General features: G+C 42.7%; 3 pseudogenes; all 3 read right to left on the reverse strand.

Annotated features, from left to right (window-relative positions):
- Positions 1 to 4,646: 4,646 nt before the first annotated feature.
- On the reverse strand, positions 4,647 to 6,754 carry LOC117720948 (centromere protein N pseudogene; annotated as a pseudogene).
- Positions 6,755 to 7,209: 455 nt separating this feature from the next.
- Positions 7,210 to 8,882, reverse strand: LOC117720950 (cytoskeleton-associated protein 2 pseudogene; annotated as a pseudogene).
- Positions 8,883 to 15,406: 6,524 nt separating this feature from the next.
- On the reverse strand, positions 15,407 to 18,941 carry LOC117721066 (tripartite motif-containing protein 30A pseudogene; annotated as a pseudogene).
- Between the last annotated feature and the right edge of the window lie 411 nt (positions 18,942 to 19,352).

Consider the following 19,352-nt stretch of genomic DNA (forward strand, 5'->3'; position numbering starts at 1 on the left):
CCACAGACCTCTCTGTGGGAGGTTGTAACTATGTGAAGGGAGCCAGGGGCCCAGGAGCAAGGCCAAACTCCTACCATTCCTGAGGGCCTCCAAGGTTCAAAGCCTGTTCAACCAGGTACCCAGCTGCCTCTCACAGCCCCACAGCAGGAGTCTGATACAGAACCTGATACCCAAAATACTCAAGCATTCCTGGTTAATATCAACCCCAGTAGAACTAAACCACTCAACTGGTATCCACTCCAAGCCTCAGACTTAAAAGAACTCAGGCATACATTGAAGGAAGATGGCATTCACACACCATGGACAAAGTCTCTCCTATAGAGACATATTGCTAACTTAAACACCCCCAAGATTGGAAAGATATTTGCCATTCTGCCTTTCCTGGCCCAATGTTTATAGAGTGAGAAGCCTTATTTCATGATGAATGTCATCAACAAGTCAGGCAAAACTGGGACAGAGGCGACACCCCATGGGGTTTTAATTAACTCTTTGGCCAGGAAGAGTTTTCTACTGGAACACAGCAGGCAACTCAGCCAGCAGGGTACTATGAGCACAGCACGTCCACTTCTGTGCAACCAAAGCTTGGGATAGGCTCACTCCATCCTCAGGGTCACAAGACCCTACCTCTTCCCTGCTCTCTCTCCATCAGAAGGTCAGAGAACCCCTATTTGATTTTATTCTCAGAACTAGAATGAGCTTAGAAAGAAAAATTCCCAACCCCACAGCCAGGGACCTCCTTCTTAAAACCATTGAATGGGAAGGCATGACTTCTGAGTCCAGACTAGCTTGCCAGGATCTCTGGGAAGAGCATCATGATAGGTGGATTGTGACAATCCGAGATATAAAAACTCCATCACACCAGATTGCATTTGTGGCTCAGGCATTTGTAGCAGTAGTAAAAAACCCGAAGGAATCTGCTTCAAATGTGGAGAGGCAGGACATTGGAGAAATGAATGACCACAAAACTGTCTTCCCATAACAGATCCTAATCCCTCTAAGACAATCTGTCCCTGCTGCAGAAAAGGTTTCCATGGGAGGAGATACTGTACTGTTGTATATGATAAGGATGGTAAGCCACGAGAGCCTTTAAACTTCAAATGGGCAACCCTCAGCCCCGACAGTAAGAGGGACAACTACTCCCATAGAAGTCTTATGAGTGTCCAGCATCTCAGAAGGCTCCTACCCAAAATTAACCATTAAAATAGATAATAAACCATTCAGGTGTCTTATTGATACTGGAGCAGTCAGGACAATTTTAAGATAGCAAGGGATCCTACAAGACTGGCAACTGATCCCTGGGCCCCAGCTCCTAGGCATAGTAGGCATCTCTCATGCATTCATCACCAAACAGTTCTACAGGTGGGAAGACCCAGATGGAGCTACTGGCCTCATACGCCCCCTGGCGGCTCAAGTAGCTACCAACCTTTTAGGGAGAGAGCTTACAAGCCTTAGAGGTGGTTCTTACCACCCAACAAGAAAGAGACCACATTAAGATAGAGGACATTACCTATAAAGAAAATAATGTCCAAGGAGACCCTAAAAGCCCTCCTCTAAATCACCCCTAATTCTAGGGGCGACTGTTAAATTTAGTACTCCCTGTCTTGATTGGATCTGGAAGGAAGCCATCTGGTTCCCACAGTGGCCTCTGTGAAGGGAGAAGCTTAGAGCCCTCACAGAACTGGTAGAAGAACAGCTGTTTCTATGACACATCCACCCCTCCATGGAATACCTCTGTGTCTGCTATAAAAAAAAGAGCTCAGGGGGATGGAGACTATTGCAAGATTTGAGGGCAATTTACAAAACCATGTGAGTCTGGGGGTTACCTGCAAAGAGGGCTACCCCACATCTCAGCTATTCCTGCTAATATTCCCCTATTAGCAATAGACATAAAAGACTGCCTTTTTTCCATCCCTCTCCACCCCCGAGACTGCAAACACTTTACATTCTCAGTACCCCCATTAACAACTCTGGCCCAGCCTCAAGATATGAATGGACTGTTCTCCCACAGGGAATGGTTAACAGTCCAACAATTTGTCAGGAGGCTGTAGCCACTGCATTAAAACCCTATTTAGACAAAGGACTCAATATATATACCATTACACGGATGACATATTAGTATGGGGAGATGCTTCTACCTCTCCCTTCCAACTAAAGGATCAGCTAATACCTTTCCTATCCATCCTAGGACTCAAAATAGCCCCTCAAAATATCCAACTTATTCTTCCCATTGCATTTAAAAATTTTTTTGTTGGATATTTTATTTACAATACAGATGTCATTCCCTTTCTCCATTTCTCCTCCCTAGAACCCCCATCCCACCCCCTTCCTCTTTTATGCTTTTATACCATTTTAATTACATGCATATATTAAGGTAAGTTTTAGGTTGAGGGTTTAGCAATAAAATAGATGCAAATAGTCAAGGAACAAGCAAGACAATAAACACAAACAGTCAAAGAAAAAGCAAGGCATTAAACCCAATTATTCGAACACTCCCATGATCACTGTTTCTAAAGGCTTATCAGGATGACTAAAGTATCTGAGCCTACTTCTCTATCCTAGCCCAAGGTAATTTTTACGTCTGAAGCTTACTTCCTTGTTCTAGCCTAAAATTTAGATTCCTGTCTGAAATTACTTATTTGTTTTAGCCTAATGTCAGATTCTTGCCCGAAGTCTACTTCATTGTCCTTGACCAATGTCATATTTCCCTGTCCCTTAGCCCATGTCGGATTCTTGCCATCAACCCCAAAGGCTCTCCACCTCTCCCCCTTTTTATTTCATTAACAAGACTGAGCCTGTCTTAGGTCATTCTGACAAGAATGCCTTCCTTACCCATCATGGAATATGCATTATCAAAAGCAATGCACTTCTGTCTTAGGGTGATAAGGCTCTGTGCAGAATCTTACTTGTCCTTGGCTTGCCAGACTGTTTATTTAATAACTCTGTCTGGGGGAACATTTTCAGGTTCAAGCCATGTACTTTGACTGCCAACATGTTGATGTTGTTGAAGAAAAGCTTTAACACAATGGGCAGGAATAAAAGTATTCCCAGGACAAAAAGGGCTAGCATAATCAAGCTATATATGCCATTTTTGAAGCTTGACCAAAATAGAAATACTGACCTCAGGCCATGGGTAATTTTATCTAGTGTCTACTGTATCAACGCTCAGCAGAGCAGCATTCTTGAAATTCATAAGCTTACTATGCATCCTTAAAACATTCAGAGAGGTGTTAGAATTATGCCAAATACACTGCAAGTGTCTTTAAACTTCATCCTAATTATAATGACTACAACTGTGAATTGTAGAACTAACATGAATCCAATGTTATTTGGCATGACACTCAAGATGGCTCCTTACCCTTAAATTCTGAACCTCCTTCCAGTAATTTGAATAGGATAAGAGCATCAATCTATTCTTCCAAATGCCTATCTAAATCCTCTTGTATATTCAACACATTAGTAACATTTTTTTTTTGCTAAATGGTTAACAAAAGTAGCTGTCTTAACTTCTTGTGTCAGCAATTGCAGAAGCAGTGGTGCTAGCAATTAATGTAATTAAAGCTGTTATACCAGCAATAATTCAGCCCACTACCCTTTTGATTCTGCTTAAAGACTGACTCATTTCTTCCAGTACTTGCAAGCTATTTTTAGAATAGCAAGGTTCTGTGATACTCAGGGCACTGAAACAAAAGCTGGTTGATAGGCCTCCATAACTGACATGCTGGATTTCAAAACACAAACACAATTAGAAGGTGTACAGTCAATGCAACTTACATTAAATACTGTAGAAGAAACAAAAGTATTTTTAACTTGACAATTAAAAGAGCCTTAACACATGTGCTAACACCTGATTGAAATTCAGATCCTGCCCCAACTTTATCTCTTGCTAAAATGACATTATAGAGAACTGCAGCTAACTTCCAAATATGTCTCTGAAATTGTCCAGAACCAGACTTCCAAATGAAGACTGTTGTTTCCAATATTGGATTGATTTCTAGACCAGTACATGATTGAGTCCAAATAACTGGTCACATTTAAGAATAGTACAAGAGTCATTATAACTTCTCTTTTTGATTCTCTGTTCCACAAGGTCTAAGAACTTGAGACAAGGCATCTTGTCCCATCAGGGGTATAGGTAAGCAATGCTGGGTCAGGAACTTATGTCCAATACAGCTTCCCAGTCACCATTGTCAGGGCACTCAGCAAGCTCACAGGTCAGCATCATTCTTTGTCCTGGCATCAGCATGTCTCACCCATCACTCTGGCAGCCACCATGTTCCTTCAGCATCCTGCAGGAAAAACACAATCATGTCCTCTTCCCCATATTTAATACCTGATCAGGATCATGCCTTACGCCAGTATAAGTGGATCCTTCCTTTCACCTATGCATAACTATGCCTAGTTGTAGAGCGTCATAGACACTCAGCAGAAAGTTCCTTGGCATCCAAAATTTTTTTTAAAAAAAATTTAAAATAAAAAAAACCCATTTAATTAAAATGGCATAAAAGCAAAAAGGAGGAGGGGGGATGGGATAGGGGAATTCTAGGGAGGGGAAATGGGGTAAGGGAATTATATCTGAAATGTAAATAAATAAATTATCCAATAAAAAAATAAAAGCTAAGCCATATGTATTTCATTTATCTCTAATTTTAAAATAATTCACTTTCTTGCTTGGTATGCAGCTGAGCAGTGGAGAAAGTCGTGCATTTGCTATGCTGGCTGGTTGCTAAGGATTTCAATGCTTCCAAAAGATGTGGACTGGAGAACTTTCCAATACACTGTGTGTGTGGGGCTCTTTCCTGTCTGCCAAGATGCCCCCACCTATGTCAGTCTTGAACTTGGTTTCCAGCTTATACTGTGCGAACTCTAGCTGTGGCTGAGGATAGGCTCCAAAGGTCTCTTGAGTGACAGTGTGGATTCTTACTTTTTCTTCTGTGTTTTCATGAATGATCTTTGAGTCCAAATTTATCTCTAGTCCAAGGATTCCCTCATGCAGAGACAACGTGGAGTTGTAATTTTCAAAGGTCTGATTATATTTTCTAAAAGCAATAATCTTGAGTAAGTTCAGGTGCCTGATTCTCAGATCCAGTTGCACAATCTGATGGTCTTTGCTAGCGACTTTCAGTGCCTGATGGAGAAGTGTCACAGTGCTCTTCAGATGGCAGGAAGAAATGAAGGCATGCAGAGTCTGGGGATAATACACCATCAACGTGGGCTTGCATTGGTTTGGCTGTGAATACTGTGTTCCCCAGGCCAACCGAATCCACACCAAATTCTCGTAGACTCTGAAGCTGACCGTAACATTTTTGAATGCTCTCTGCAGTATTCTCTTAAAGGAACTTTGGAACTGTTCTATATCAAAAAGGTCAACATCTTCGCCTAGTTCTTTACTCATCTGAAAGACATTCCAAAGCTTCTGGTGCCGGTGAAATTGAGTATACACAATGCCTAAAAGGGCCATGTCATCAAGACTTTCACACTTGTCCTCACATAGCAGAATCACTTCCTGGGCTAGAAATTCCTTTCTCTGCTTCAAGTTTATGGTCTGCAGTTGGTCTTTAGACAAAAAGTCCCATGCTTCTGAGATGGTCGTCATCTCACACGGAGGGATTTTCAGGATGATCCTCCAGAGAAACTTGGCAGCATTCTCACCAATATCTCTTTGGTGCAGGCTAGATGCTGCTATGAGCTTTGGAGATCAGGACACTCAGGGTGGGCTGCAAGATGTAACTAACATTCCCTTAGCACTTCTGAAGATTCTTAACTCTGAGTGATCTGCGGCACGTCATTCCTTACCAGTCCACAATGCCCGCCTGTCTGCCGCAGTTCCCGCCAAGGTGCTTTCACTGCAATCGAAATCCAGGTTTCTTTCTTTCTTTCTTTCTTTCTTTCTTTCTTTCTTTCTTTCTTTCTTTCTTTCTTTCTTTCTTCCTTCCTTCCTTCCTTCCTTTCTTTCTTTCTTTCTTTCCTTCTTTCTTCCTTTTTAAAAAAATTGGGACATCATACATATATTTATTATAAACATATAGGAACAAAATCAATGTAAAAATATAAATTTATATAGACTACATTTTCTGATTATGCTTCTTTAACTGTTGGTAATTAGTAAAGTGAATCGGCCAACATTATATTTCAAAAACATAATAAACAAGCTAATGGCTGCGCGCCTTTAATCCCAGCACTTGGGAGGCAGAGGCAGGCAGATTTCTGAGCTCGAGGCCAGCCTGGTCTACAGAATGAGTTCCAGGACAGCCAGGGCTATACAGAGAAACCCTGTCTCGAAAAACCAAAAAAAAAAAAAAAAAAAAAAAAAAAAAAAAAAACCCCAAAAAACAAAACAAAAAACAAAAATCCCACCACCACTAAACAACAACAACAACAACAACAACAAAATAAAACCCCCCCAAAACCAAGCTGGTGAAGTTCCCCTGTATCGTGCTTAGGCATATGGACAACTTCGGACCTACTATAAAGTTGCACACAGGCAACCAGAACTGCTCAGGGCTCAGGAGTGCTATTTCTCTTCTGCTATGTGGGTCTCCAAGAACAGAGGGTACAGTACTGCATCAGGGCAGCAAACAAAAGGATCCCCTCCCAACTCAGACAGCTGTTCTAGGGAAGACACAGAGGGGTCATGGTCTTTTAACATGGCTGACAGTTGTAAAGTCTTGTCTTGAATGCATTGTGAGCATCACACCGGTGTCAGAAACTTTAGCTCTGTAAATGTGAAATTTTTATCATGTTGCGTCTTTTTCATACTTTGCAACTGTGGTGTGGAAGATATATTTATTTGGTTTTTCGAGACAGGGTTTCTCTGTGTAGCCCTGGCTGTCCTGGAACTCACTCTGTAGACCAGGCTGGCCTCAATCTCAGAAATCCGCCTGCCTCTGCCTCCCAAGTGCTGGGATTAAAGGCGTGCACTACCACTGCCCAGCTTGAAGATATATTATATCGAATCAGGCAACCCGCTTCAGTTTTTGAGTCCCAGGTTGTTAAATTGTTGGTTGGATCTTTTGTTTTGTTGTCTTGATCGTCTTTATAAACCTCAACTTTTCCATGATATTCATTCTTCTCCTCTGGATTTCCTGACCCTAGATTAGCTTCAACATTTCCTTCTTAGATATGCTCCTTGGTTGCATAAGTCTCCTCAACATTTTCTCCCAAATTGACTTTTTCTTGATTCTTCATTGTTAGAATATCTATGATTATATGTCACATCTCTTCAACAGGCTGCGCCTCTGCCAGAATGGCCTTCTCATAGATTGAGATAGTATTTTCAATAGGACTTGTGATTGGTTCAATACGTACAAGACATATCCAATATTTAACAAGTTTTTTGGCATCTGGAATATTATGAATCAGATCTTCATTGTAGCTAAAATTCTTCTTTTGTGCATCTCTTATTAATGAGGTTCAGGCATTCAGAAATTGCTTTTTTTGTTGTTGTTTTTATTTTTGTTATTGTTGTTTTGGGTTTTAAAGACAGGGTTTCTCAGTATAGCCCTGGCTGTCCTGGAACTCACTCTGTAGACCAGGCTGGTCTCGAACTCAGAAATCTGCCTGCCTCTGCCTCCCAAGTGCTGGGATTAAAGGCGTGCGCCACCACCGCCCAGCATCAGAAATTGTTTTGTTTACTTTTCCAGTAAATAATCTCTGTTCACCTTCTGCCATGGTAGACCAGAAGGACCCAGCTGAGTTTCATTTCGTTCTTTTTTCTCAGCCTGGGTGTAACCACGGAATGAGGAGGTCTTTTTAGGCTCTTTCCTTGGCCAGTTCTCCACTGGGTCATCTGAGCTTTCCTCTCTGCTGAGCTGTCTTTGAGCTGATCTGATCTATGAACCATTGCTCCTTCTGTAATCGTGTGTCTGCACTGGTCAGTATCTTTTGACTTTACTATCAGTCTGGTATTAGATGAGTTAGTCCAGGTTACATCTTTAGATATTATGCTTCTTGATGGGGCCTCGTCTCTTTTTGTGTCCTGAGAAGGACTGGTTTTGACAACAGACAGAGCTGGTTCTGATCAATGTGATTCCTTTTCAAGCACCCCTTTTCTGACTCTAACATTGGCAAGGGGCCTGCTGAGGCTGTTCCTCAGCACCGTGGGCACTACCGGAGAGGCTTCGGATAGGTGGTCGCACAAGTGTGTTCTTCGATAAGGTGCTCACAGATTTAGTGTCTGCAGACTTGGTGGCAGCAGTTGTTTTTGAGGCTCTTATGGCTGATGGCGTTTACAGGCTCACACTGAGCCTTCATGGCTTTAGACACAGCAGTGGGAAGTTTCTTGGTTGTGGCAAGACTTTCGCCTTTAACACTGGGAAGCTTTCTAAATGAATTAATCTTAGACTGAACAATCTGGCCATGATAATAGCCAAGCACTCATTTTTTTTAGACATGTTAGTGTCTTGTTTGGGCTTCTCTTCAGCCTTCTGCATCTTTTTATTTCCTTTATGGTGACATGCCTGGTCTAATGTCACAGTCTGGCCTAGAAAGTCATCTCTCATTGATAATAACTGCACTGCTTGAATATTATCCTTCAAGTTATGCCTTTCTGAGCTGGCTACCTCTCCAGATTTTAATGGAAGGCAGTTCTTTTCAACTGCACTTCCAACATTTTCTTTATCAGCCACGTCAGTTTTGAGTTTCACAACTCTTTTCCCTTCTTGGACCTAATCCTCAGATGTCATCATTTTCTGATCTCTGGATATCTGATTTTCTTGTTTGTATGGAAACATTGTTTTTCGTATTAACAGATATTCCTTGAGTTTTTGTTTTCTTTGTTCTCTGAAGGCCAGCTGGTCTCACTTGGTTGGGGGTACCAGCAAGGTATTCCTCACAGCCCTGCCAAGGAAGCTGAAATCCAGGTTTCTTAAAGTGAGTTGGAGCATCCCCCTCCCTGGTCCTGGATAAATTACAATTTTAAAATTTTAGTTGAAGCTGTAGCTGGCTTAACATTAACTTCAAGAGGTCAGTCTGGGTAGAGGTGATTCTTTGAACACTAAAGGAATATTATTAAAAACCAACCTTTCAACTCAGAAAGATCTTTGTACAAAGACAGAAAGTGGAAAGAATGTGTTCTCATGAACCGGGATGTGACACACATCACAGGCAACTGAAGTTGCTGCCCAGAAGGCAGTCTTTACAACTTTAAAGGTTACATTTATGTACTTATTGTACACGTGGGTGCTTGTTTTCAACAGTACACCCATGCAGGTCAGAGGACAACGTGCAAGAATTAGTTCTCCTTACACCATGTGGGTTCTTGGGGGTAGAACTCGGGTTGTCACCAGCTGAGTGATCTTGCTGGCCCAAGAAATCTCACCTCTTACAACAAAGTGGCTTCCATTTTGTGGGGTAAAGTGTGGGAGCTTTCAAGCCACACTCTTGTCCAGCTCCACCTGGGAACTATTTTATCTGATAGCATGTCTGTAACCCAGGCCTCCTCTCTTTTTCTCTTTAAAGCTCTCCAGGTGAGCCTGGAGCACAGTTTAGGATGATACTCCAGTGGTCAGCTCTAACCTCTCTCCAGAGTCTCTTGAGCATTGTCTGCAGTGTGCATCCTCAGGGCTGGGAAACAGGAAACTCCCTTTCCTCAAGAAGCCCTTTGACTTCATTCACAGTCACAGTAAACGGTTTCTCTAGGATCTTCTTCTCACAATGCAGAGACTCCTCACCCCTCAGTCTAACAGAGGCCAATGGTTGAACTACTTCGGTGACCCAAAATTTGGATTGGGTTTTTTTTTTTCCTTTTTTGGTCAACTTGACACAAGGTAGAGTCATCTGAGATGAGGGACCCTCAATTGAGAAATCACTTCACCAGATTGACCATGTGCTGATGACTGATGGTTGACGTGAGAGTGAACCCACTGAACAGTGGGAATCTTGGGCAAGTGGTCCTGAGTTGTATTAGAAAGGCAGGCTGAGCAAGCCAAAAAGCAACATTCTCTCATGGTCTCTGCTTCAGCCCCTACCTTCAGGTTCTGGCTCGAACTTCCTTCTGTGATTAGGGATTAGGATGGGGAAATATAAGCCAAAGAACTCAGGTTGCTTTTGGTCATGGTGTTTCTCACAGCAGTGTAATCCACTTAAGATGCTGGGTGAGCCAAGCCTTCTGTTCATGGTCACAACCTTGCAGCAATGGGGATGTGCATCTTCTTGCCTTGATTTTTGTCTCTGTTTGGCAGTTGTGTGTTACTGAAATGGTATGAAGGCCTTTGCATAAGATACCGCTGGATTTTGCTGATATATCAAGCCTGGGCCTTAATCTGCTAGCTATCTGTGGGACCCATTTGCTTTTTCCTAGCTGTTTGCTGTACTAGTTGCTCAGTTAACCTGCCCCACTGTCAATAGAGAGATCTTAACCATCACGCCATGTAGACAGAGTCATTGCAGCTGAGCGTGTGTTGGAGCTGCTAACAACGCTTTGTGGCTTTCTTCTAAGGTCTCTTAGCATTATTTGCCTCTTTACTCAGCAACTTTGTGCTTGTGTGTGTGTGTGTGTATTTGTGTGTTGATATATTGAGTTGGGGGTGGTCCTGGGAATTGCCTTTCTCCAGTGCACATAGGAAGCACACGGGGAGGCAGAGACAGGTGAACCCCTAGGATTTGCCACCCAACCAGCCTAGGGTAATCAGCAAGTCCCAGGCTACAGTGAGAGACAATGTCTCAACAAACAAACAAACAAACAAACAAACAAACAAACAAAACAAACGACTCCAAACTAGATAGGGGTGCTGGAGAGATGGCTCAGTGGTTAAGAGCATTCTGTGCTCTTCCAGAGGACTCAGGCTCCATTCCCAACACTGACATGGTGACTCACAAACTTCTGTAACTCCAGTTCCAGGGGATCCAACATTCTCTTGTGGCCTCTGTGGTCACCAGACATGTAAGTGGTGTGTAGACATATAATACACAAGCAAAACACCCACATACATAAAATAAAATTTAAAGCAAAACAAGCAAGCAAACAAACAAACAAACAAACAAACAAACAGAAAACTAGGTATCTATGAAAACATGGAGGTTGACCTCTGGCCTCTGTTGGGGAAAGGGGTGGAGAAGAGATGTCTAAGATAGCAGATTTGGTCAGTCAGTCATTGCCTTCCCTCTCCCCACCTTGCCTGGCAGCCAGGTGCTTGGCTTTGATTGGGATGGAAGGTTTGAACTTTGATTGGGTAGATAGGAGAGTTAAGCTGTAGCCCTACCCTTGGAACATGCTAGTAGCCAGCTGTTCATGCCATGACTGTCTTTTTACCTGCCCCTACTTGCCGGGAGCCTCCTGGCCCGGAGAGGGTAGTGGCCGGGGCACAGAGTAGGACTCTGGTGATAGCTTTAAAGTCTGAGGGTCTCAGGGCTTTCTGGCTCTCTGACCTGTACTGGAATGCTGGTGATAACGTCTAAAAAGTCCTAAAAACTTCTTCTGAGGGTAAGAGACTGCAGGCTTAGTTGATTAACACCTGTAGCCTAACAGCAGAGGATTAGGCAAAGTGGCCTTTGTTCTATCTCAGCAGGAACTGCTGGGCTCTGCCTGCTAGTCTGAGGTCGCAGAAAGAAAAGACACTTAGAGAAGTTGCTATAGAGTTTATTACTAAGTGTAAAACGTTTCCTATGAAATCTATCTGAGGGGAAAAGTGAAAAGGTCCTGAGTGGGGAAAATGAAAAAATTCTGATAAGGGAAACGTTCTAAGGGAAAGAATTCTAGGCAGGGGAAAAGGAAAGGAAGGGACGAGTGGCTCCTAACAAACCTTTACATCTACGACTACTGCTACTGCTGCTGCTCTCTGTTGCCTTTGTCTTCAGTACTTATGCATCTTTCAGAGTACTTCGTCACACATTACAAAGCTCATCACAAGTTCACACCAAAAATCAAATCATAAATTGAAATAGAAGTTTACAACAGAGAATGTTTACATGCATATCCATCAGGAGAAATTATCTAGCTAAACATCTATCACCTGTCTAGCTCCATAGGTTCACTGAAGGTTTAAAACTATAACTAAGAAATTAGTGAAGTTTTGTATAGATGTACCAGCACTTATAATAAATCGTGAGTTCCTTTTTAGTGACCTTTGGTTAATTGTTTTACAACCTCATTAGAATGTGCTCTGAGCAGGAGAAAGTCTGGTTACTATCTAAGGGCAATTAACTGAAGACACTCGGGAGACTGGCAGAGTTCTCATTGCAGTTTTGACTATCAGAGAGGGACCTAATAGCAGTCCCGTTATAAAATAGCTTAATAATCATTGATACAATTTTAGGAATTCTTATAGGATCATCATTAAGACTTAAGAAGTCATCTATTTGTCTATATAGCATCTCTACAAGACAGTACATTCTTCGTGAATATGCAGAGATCTGCTCAAAAGGGGTGTGCTATTGCTTAGTGCTATTGCTTAGTGATTGTTACATATGTTTAATAATAATAATAATAATAATAATAATAATAATAATAGGAAAAGCATATTAATAGCAGGAATCTTTCCTAAAATAAGTCCCCCACAGCCTTGCTAGATGAGGACTCACTTGTTGCAGATTATATAATAATCCAAGGCAAGCCATTTCAGGATGATCACCTGCTAATTATTAGCTTGTCCCATTATGACTCCTGACAGCTACTCTTTATGGCACAGTCATTACATTCTTTCCCTGTTTTCTAAGTGAAGACTTTGGGTCTTTCTATCCAGTCAATCTAACCAGAATATTCCTTTGTGATGGCTAATTTTATGTCTACTTGACTCAAGCTAGAGCCATCGGAGAGGAAGGAATCTTAGTTGAGAAAATGCCTCCATAAAATCCGGCTATAGGCAAACCTGTAGGGATTTTCTTAGAGACTGATGGGCGAGAGCCCAGCTTAGCCCAGCCTGGAAGCTATAGAGAGCAGGCTGAGTGAGCCATTGAGAGCAAGCTGGTTGTTGGCAACACAGTCAGGGAAAAGGGGAGTCCTGCAACCCGCAGGTCTCAGAGTCAGGGGCTAGGAAACGCGCTCCAGAACATGTAATCATGAGCACCTTGATACTCACGGTGGCAGTTTTGATTCTGATAGCTCTTGGGTGAGGGGATTGTCATTATCTATGTTCTAGCTCCTGGATGTAGTGACTTTTTAGATGTGGACCCGTGGGGGAATCTTTACTTTTGTAACTACATAGTGACCTCTGCTTTCTTGTGAAAGGGCAGGGCAGAATGTGTTTGCTGACCTGTGATTAGCTGAGTGCAAGAATGTGTTAGCTTTCCTCCTTGATGTCTTAATCAAACAGTGTCATAGTAGAGAGGTCCGACATGTAAGCACTTGGGGTCTTCATCATTGGAAGAGATTTCGGGAAGGACCACAGAAACCTAACGGGGTGTGTGTCTGGGGAGAGCAGAGGCTTTTATGAAGGAGATATAGCCCTGACATCAGCAGTTGCCCATGTCCTTCATTAAGTGCCACAGTGTGAAAGTTACCCTTTCAATTTACAAGATTGTACCTTCCTTGTTCCTCTCTGTAGGGATCTCTATGGAAGAATGTTGGTGAGAATTAGCTGCTGAAAGGACCCCCCAACCCCTGTAAATTACATGGACATTTCCAGGTGTAGCTCAGAGGTGGTGCACTGAGTCCCGGAAGAGGAGGGTTCTTAGCTACTGTCTACCCTGTGCTTTTGTGCCCCTTTTCATTTGTAGGAAATTCTAAGGGATCCTGAGGGTCTCTGTCAGTTTTGGCTTTGTGTTTCAGACTTTCTATCTGCAAGGGAGAAGTAAACAATTGTAAACTTGAACCTCATGAGTTCAGTACAGTTGTAGGCTACCTGTATGCTTAAAATCCACCTTGTCCAGATTTGTTTGCCAACATTGCTCCCTAGAGGACATTTTAGATTTATTTATTTATTTTTTATTTTTAAGTGCTTATTTTTAGTAAATACATAGATTCATATTTTGATAAAAGTAAAAACATCTGTGAATTTTATACTCCAGATATTCTCATTCCTTTTCTTGAAACTAATTGGTAACTTTATTAATGATAATAACAGTGTCTATACATTTGAAAGCTTATTATTATTATTATTATTATTATTATTATTATTATTATTATTACAGGCAGTAAACAAGATTTATTCAGTTTATGACAATGTCTGGGACTCTCTTGGATTCACAAAGCTCCTGCCATCAACTCCAGGAACACTCACCGAGAAGCAGAACTGAGAATGTGATCAGACCATCAAGTATGTTCACCAACAAAATCAAGACTTCAAAGGAAAGTTACACTCCACAAAATAAAACCAAGGCCATTGTCTTTAGGTAGGGAGACGAAAGTGGATGGTGCTGGCCCATCGGTTGGCCAGTGGACCAACCCATTTGGCTTCTATTATATTCACTCTTCCTTCCTTCGATTCATAGCCTATCTTGCAGAGCCTAGGGCTGGGATCCAGCTAGTCTAACAATGGCTGACTACCAAAGGAAGTTCCAATAATCCAGTAGTTGTTCAGTTCACAAGGCTGGATGTCTAAGCTGGTCTTCAGTGTATGCCAGAGTCCTGACTAGGTAGGCTCTAACGCCAGTTAAGGTGTAGATGTACCATCTCAAGCAAGCAGGCAAAGAAAAGCTTTTTTTCTTCCATGTGGATCTCCTGCCTCAAAAGATCCAGATTAAAAGTGGTTCTTCTCACTTCAAATTATAGAATTAAGAAAAAAAAAAAAAAAAAAAAAACCACACACACACAGGTGTACCTAGCTGAATGTACAAAAGAAAGCAGTAAGGTTATTTGGTTTCAGAAAAACTAAATCAGAAAAACATGTAAATAAATACCAGTAAGAACACACTAAATATTAACAGAGCAAACTGTTTCTACAACTGTCTCAGGGCAGGCCATATAAGCACAGTTATGCAGAACTATACTATAGATTATATCTTGAAAAGCACGAAATCAAGGCACAAGCCCATATTCAGAATCAGTGCGCACTGAGGCTAGCCTCAGTGGATCCTTTCACAGGAATGGGTTCTGTACTATGTTCTGACATCCAACAAGAATAAACATGTCTTACAAATTGAATGTACATCCAAAGCAATCCAGGGAACAAAATATACTTGAGGTAAAAGGCCCTTCTTTCTGGGGCCTCTCTTACAGGTCCCTAAGACATTGTTTACCATGAGGCGTTCTTTTGACTGTGTTCCTACAGAGATGGTTTTGATAGAGGCTCTATTTCACTTAGTGAGGGAACAACCCCTTTCTTTGGGAATATGGGAAATGACAAATGACAGTAATCATCTTGTGAGCAGACAAGCAGCTGGATAAAGGAAATGAATCCACACCGGTTTGTAATTAGAAGTAAAGGTCAGTAAAATAAAGGGCCCAAGACAAAAAAAAAGTTACAATGATGCAGGAAAGCTCTGGCACGTGAGATACACCAGAGTGGCAGCCCTGCACAGATATAGGTAGGGTTTAAGAGGGTGGCCCACGTACTGTCATTGGCTCTGAACATTATATAAGATTAAAATATGGATAGACTTTAACAGGGAAGGCAGGGTCATAGAACCTATAGATGAAACCTGTACTTAGAAACATCATAAAATGAGAGAGTGCAAGTTTCCCGGTCCAGGAAAACTCCGACATGACTGGGAAGACCAGACAGAGAGAGGGCCAAGACACTGGATTGTGAATGACAGAACACTCATCAAAGGCATTGTATACAGACCTATTCTTCATCCCTATAATCCAGGAGCCACATTTAGGCTGATATATTCCATTTTGTTAAACGTTAGGATTATGTTTTATTTCAAAGCCCATTTTATCCATTGAATGAAGTTGGGGTTGATCATACTTCCCATCATTTAATCTGAGGAGCCAGGCATCACTTCTAGAAACATCTATGTCCCAGTAATGCTTCCCTGAAGAAATAGCTGGATATCTCAGGACACCCAAAGGGTAAGCCTCAGAAACTTGAAGATTTCTTCTATTGTAACCTCTATATTGTATTTGAAGACAAATACAATATTTGTATTTGTGAAATACAAATTCTTTGTTAATCACAATGACTGCATGGTTCTTTTCATATGAACCCAGTATCGCTGGATGTCTATGTATGCTTGCAGCTTGCCTTTCAGATCTGGAACTTGGAACGTTCTTCTTTTGGGGGGACTGTTTGGGGCCTCTTTCAGTCTCAAGGTCTGACTCCTTGTCAGGACATAATTTACACCCTGCTGCGTTTCCATGGTTGAGAGCTCCAACTGGTGTTCCACAACTGACGTGAGGTCTCTCAACTCCCCCTGCTTCCCTAGCTCATTTTCAGATGCTTCCAGCTCTTTCGTAATATCCTCCTTCTCTTTCATCAGCCCCTGCATCTCCTCATTCTCCTTGGAGTCCAGGAGGCCTCTCAGTCCCGTTATACTCTATCTGAACATTTTCTGTTTTCCTCTGTATTTGGTTCTCCCAGTCAGCTCTCTGCTGTTGAAGGCCATCCTGCCGTTCATGACATCTTTTCTCATTTTTCATCAGCCCCTGAAGAGCTTCCTGCAGCTCCTCTTGTATTCACGGTCGACCTCTTCAATGAGAGCTGTCTGGTGACCACGTGCTCTTGAGATCTCTCATCAAGCCAGCAGATGGTCATCATGTCCTTCTTACAGAAGATCTGGAGTTTCTCTCTCCATGTTGTGCACAGACATTCACCTTCTTCTCCTCTTCTGGGCTGGATCCGTGCAGAAGCGCGAGGAGTCAGGACAGACAGACGTAGGATCACAGCAACTATGGCCTCATCAGTCTTGGAGATGAAAAAGGAGGAGGTGACCTGTCCAATTCGGAGCTCCTGAAGTACTCCTGGGAGTACTGATTGTAACCACGACTTCTGCCGAGCCTTCATCACACTGAACTATGAGTCCAACAGAAACACTGAAGGGGACATAGGGGAAACAACTGCCCTGTGTGCCGAGTTCTTTACCCGTTTGGGAATCTGAGGCCTAATCTACATTCCATCACTATAGTAGAGATAATTTATTTATTTTTATGTGCATGTGCCCGCCACTTGTGTGCAGAGGCCAGAAGAGGGGGGTTGGATCTCATGGTCACTGGGGTTGCCAGTGGTTGTGAACCACAACTTGGATGCTGGGAACCAAGACCATATCCTCTGTAAAAGCTATAAGTGCCTTTACCTGAGGAGCCGTGTCTGTATGTGCACAGCTTTTAAACAGGATGCAAGGAAAATCAACTTAAAGGAGCTTTTAATAAAGTTTTTAAAAATCCTACTCATGTCTGTCTCATTTCGCTCTTAAGCAACAATTCCGTTTCTATCAACTGACACTGTTCTAGAGCCTTGAGTATCTCGCGAGCATTTGTGTTATCTTCTTACTCTTCTACCACAGACTTTAACAAACAAAGTCTTCTGTGTCTTCCATTCATTTGTCCAGCAGAAGCTCTTGGAGATTTATCTCGATGCTCTGATAAGTAACCCTGCCCTCATCCCACACATCACATCCCTAGAGGACAGTGCTCTTGTTTTGTGTTTATCTCACAGATGGAGGGGGCGATAAGTGTGATTGACCGGGTTTTGGAGCCCAGACCTAGCAAAGGATGCACCAAGGGAGCACAGGCCTACAGAGTGCTGATGTTATAAGTGGGTGCCACTACACCTGGGTATAGATGTCCGGAGGAGAAGCCCTATTTAACTGTCATGTTGTATTGGTTTGCTAGGCCTGCAGTTCCCACACACAAGGAAAGCACACTCAGAAGGCTGATAGTTGACATGGAGGTCTCAGTGGGATGGTGTCTTCCTCCTCTTTCCTTGGCCTGTGGATAAGTACCTTCTCAAAGTCTTATGGGACCCTTCCTCAGTGTAGATTGTGTCCATGTACAGTGAGCTAGGGATATCCAGTGACCTCACTGGAATTTAACTATCCCTCCTAAGATAGCCACTGGGTGGGCTTTCCAATGTGAATGGTTCAGAAGTAAATGGCTCAGAGCCACAGTTCAGTCATGGAAAGTACCATCTTCTCATCCTGCCTTTTGTGTCCAATTCTCTAACCCTGGACTCCTTTTCTCATGACCCTGCCTACTCCTGTCCCTCCTGCTTGTGCTCCTATCCACCACTGCGGGGCTGGTGAGCTCAGGCCAGCATGGCATCCCAGAAGGAGAGTCCCTGGTCATGTCTCTGTTTTGCCAGAAGTTGTAACGAAGACACTTGAGAAGAGGCAGACAGAAAACTTGGCTGGCTGGTCCTATGCTGCTGACATCAGAGTTAGCCCTGGGAGAGCAGGGTGCCCAACAGTTTCCTTTGGAAAATGGGGTTGATGCATAAGAGGTTTAGAAGAGGGCTTTTGCTTATTTAGTCTTCATAGTTTTCTTGTATTGATTTTTAAAAATACAGTAAGGTGTTACCAGGCAGGGTTCTCTAGAACAGAAGTTACACACACACACACACACACACACACACACACACACACACACATATATATATATATATATATATATGAACTTAATATATAGGTGCATATCTATGATATATGATTTACTAGATTGGGTTTAGGTAGTCCAACAATGCCTGGCAGCACGCTGGAGAGGCAGAGAAGCTGCTAGCTGTTCAGCTCACAAAGCTGGATACACCAACAGTTCAAAACTAGGACCAGCGGCCTCATCGAGACCTGAGGAGTTGGTAGTAATCAGTCCATGCTGTGAAGCTGAAGAAGCTGAAATCTGAAGGCAGGGGAGGTTGGTGGGAGGAGTAAGAGATGTTCTTGCTGAGGAAGAAGGCAGGGGACACCACCTTTTCTGTTTCTTTTTCGCTGTTCTTCGGAAGATGGCACTCAGAGGGCAGGTTTTCTTCCTCAGTTAAGTCTCTCTGAACACACACACACACACACACACACACACACACACACACACACACAGAGACTTACATACAGATACACACACAGACTCACACACAGACACACACACAGTCACACACACACACACACACGCACACACAATCAACTGACACTGTTCTAAAGCCTTGAGTAGCTCACAAGCGTTGCCGATACAAAACAAAGTTTAACAGAGGCCCGCCAGCCCCTGATATGCTGCACCTGGTTATGACTTTGGGGAGCTGTCCATCACAATGCTGGATCTTCTTTGCTGACTCTGGAATATCCTCTGTTCTATAACACACCCTCCAGGAGTAAGCAGTTCAGCCATGTCAATGACCTTGCCAGCAGCCCACGGCCTCACCCTCCAATGATAAGGACCAATATATTTTGGATGTGAATGGTCAAGAAATAAGGTTTCATTATTTTATTATCAGTTACCTTCCCCTGGGGAAGGGACAGTGAGTGATACCATTATATAGGCTGCTAACTTTATGGTACATTAACTGCAAACTGTCTTACAAATCTTGTTCTTTAGCAACAATCTGCCGCTATCA

This window comes from Arvicanthis niloticus, chromosome 15 (assembly GCF_011762505.2).
Source record: "Arvicanthis niloticus isolate mArvNil1 chromosome 15, mArvNil1.pat.X, whole genome shotgun sequence".
Taxonomy (NCBI): Eukaryota; Metazoa; Chordata; class Mammalia; order Rodentia; family Muridae; genus Arvicanthis; species Arvicanthis niloticus.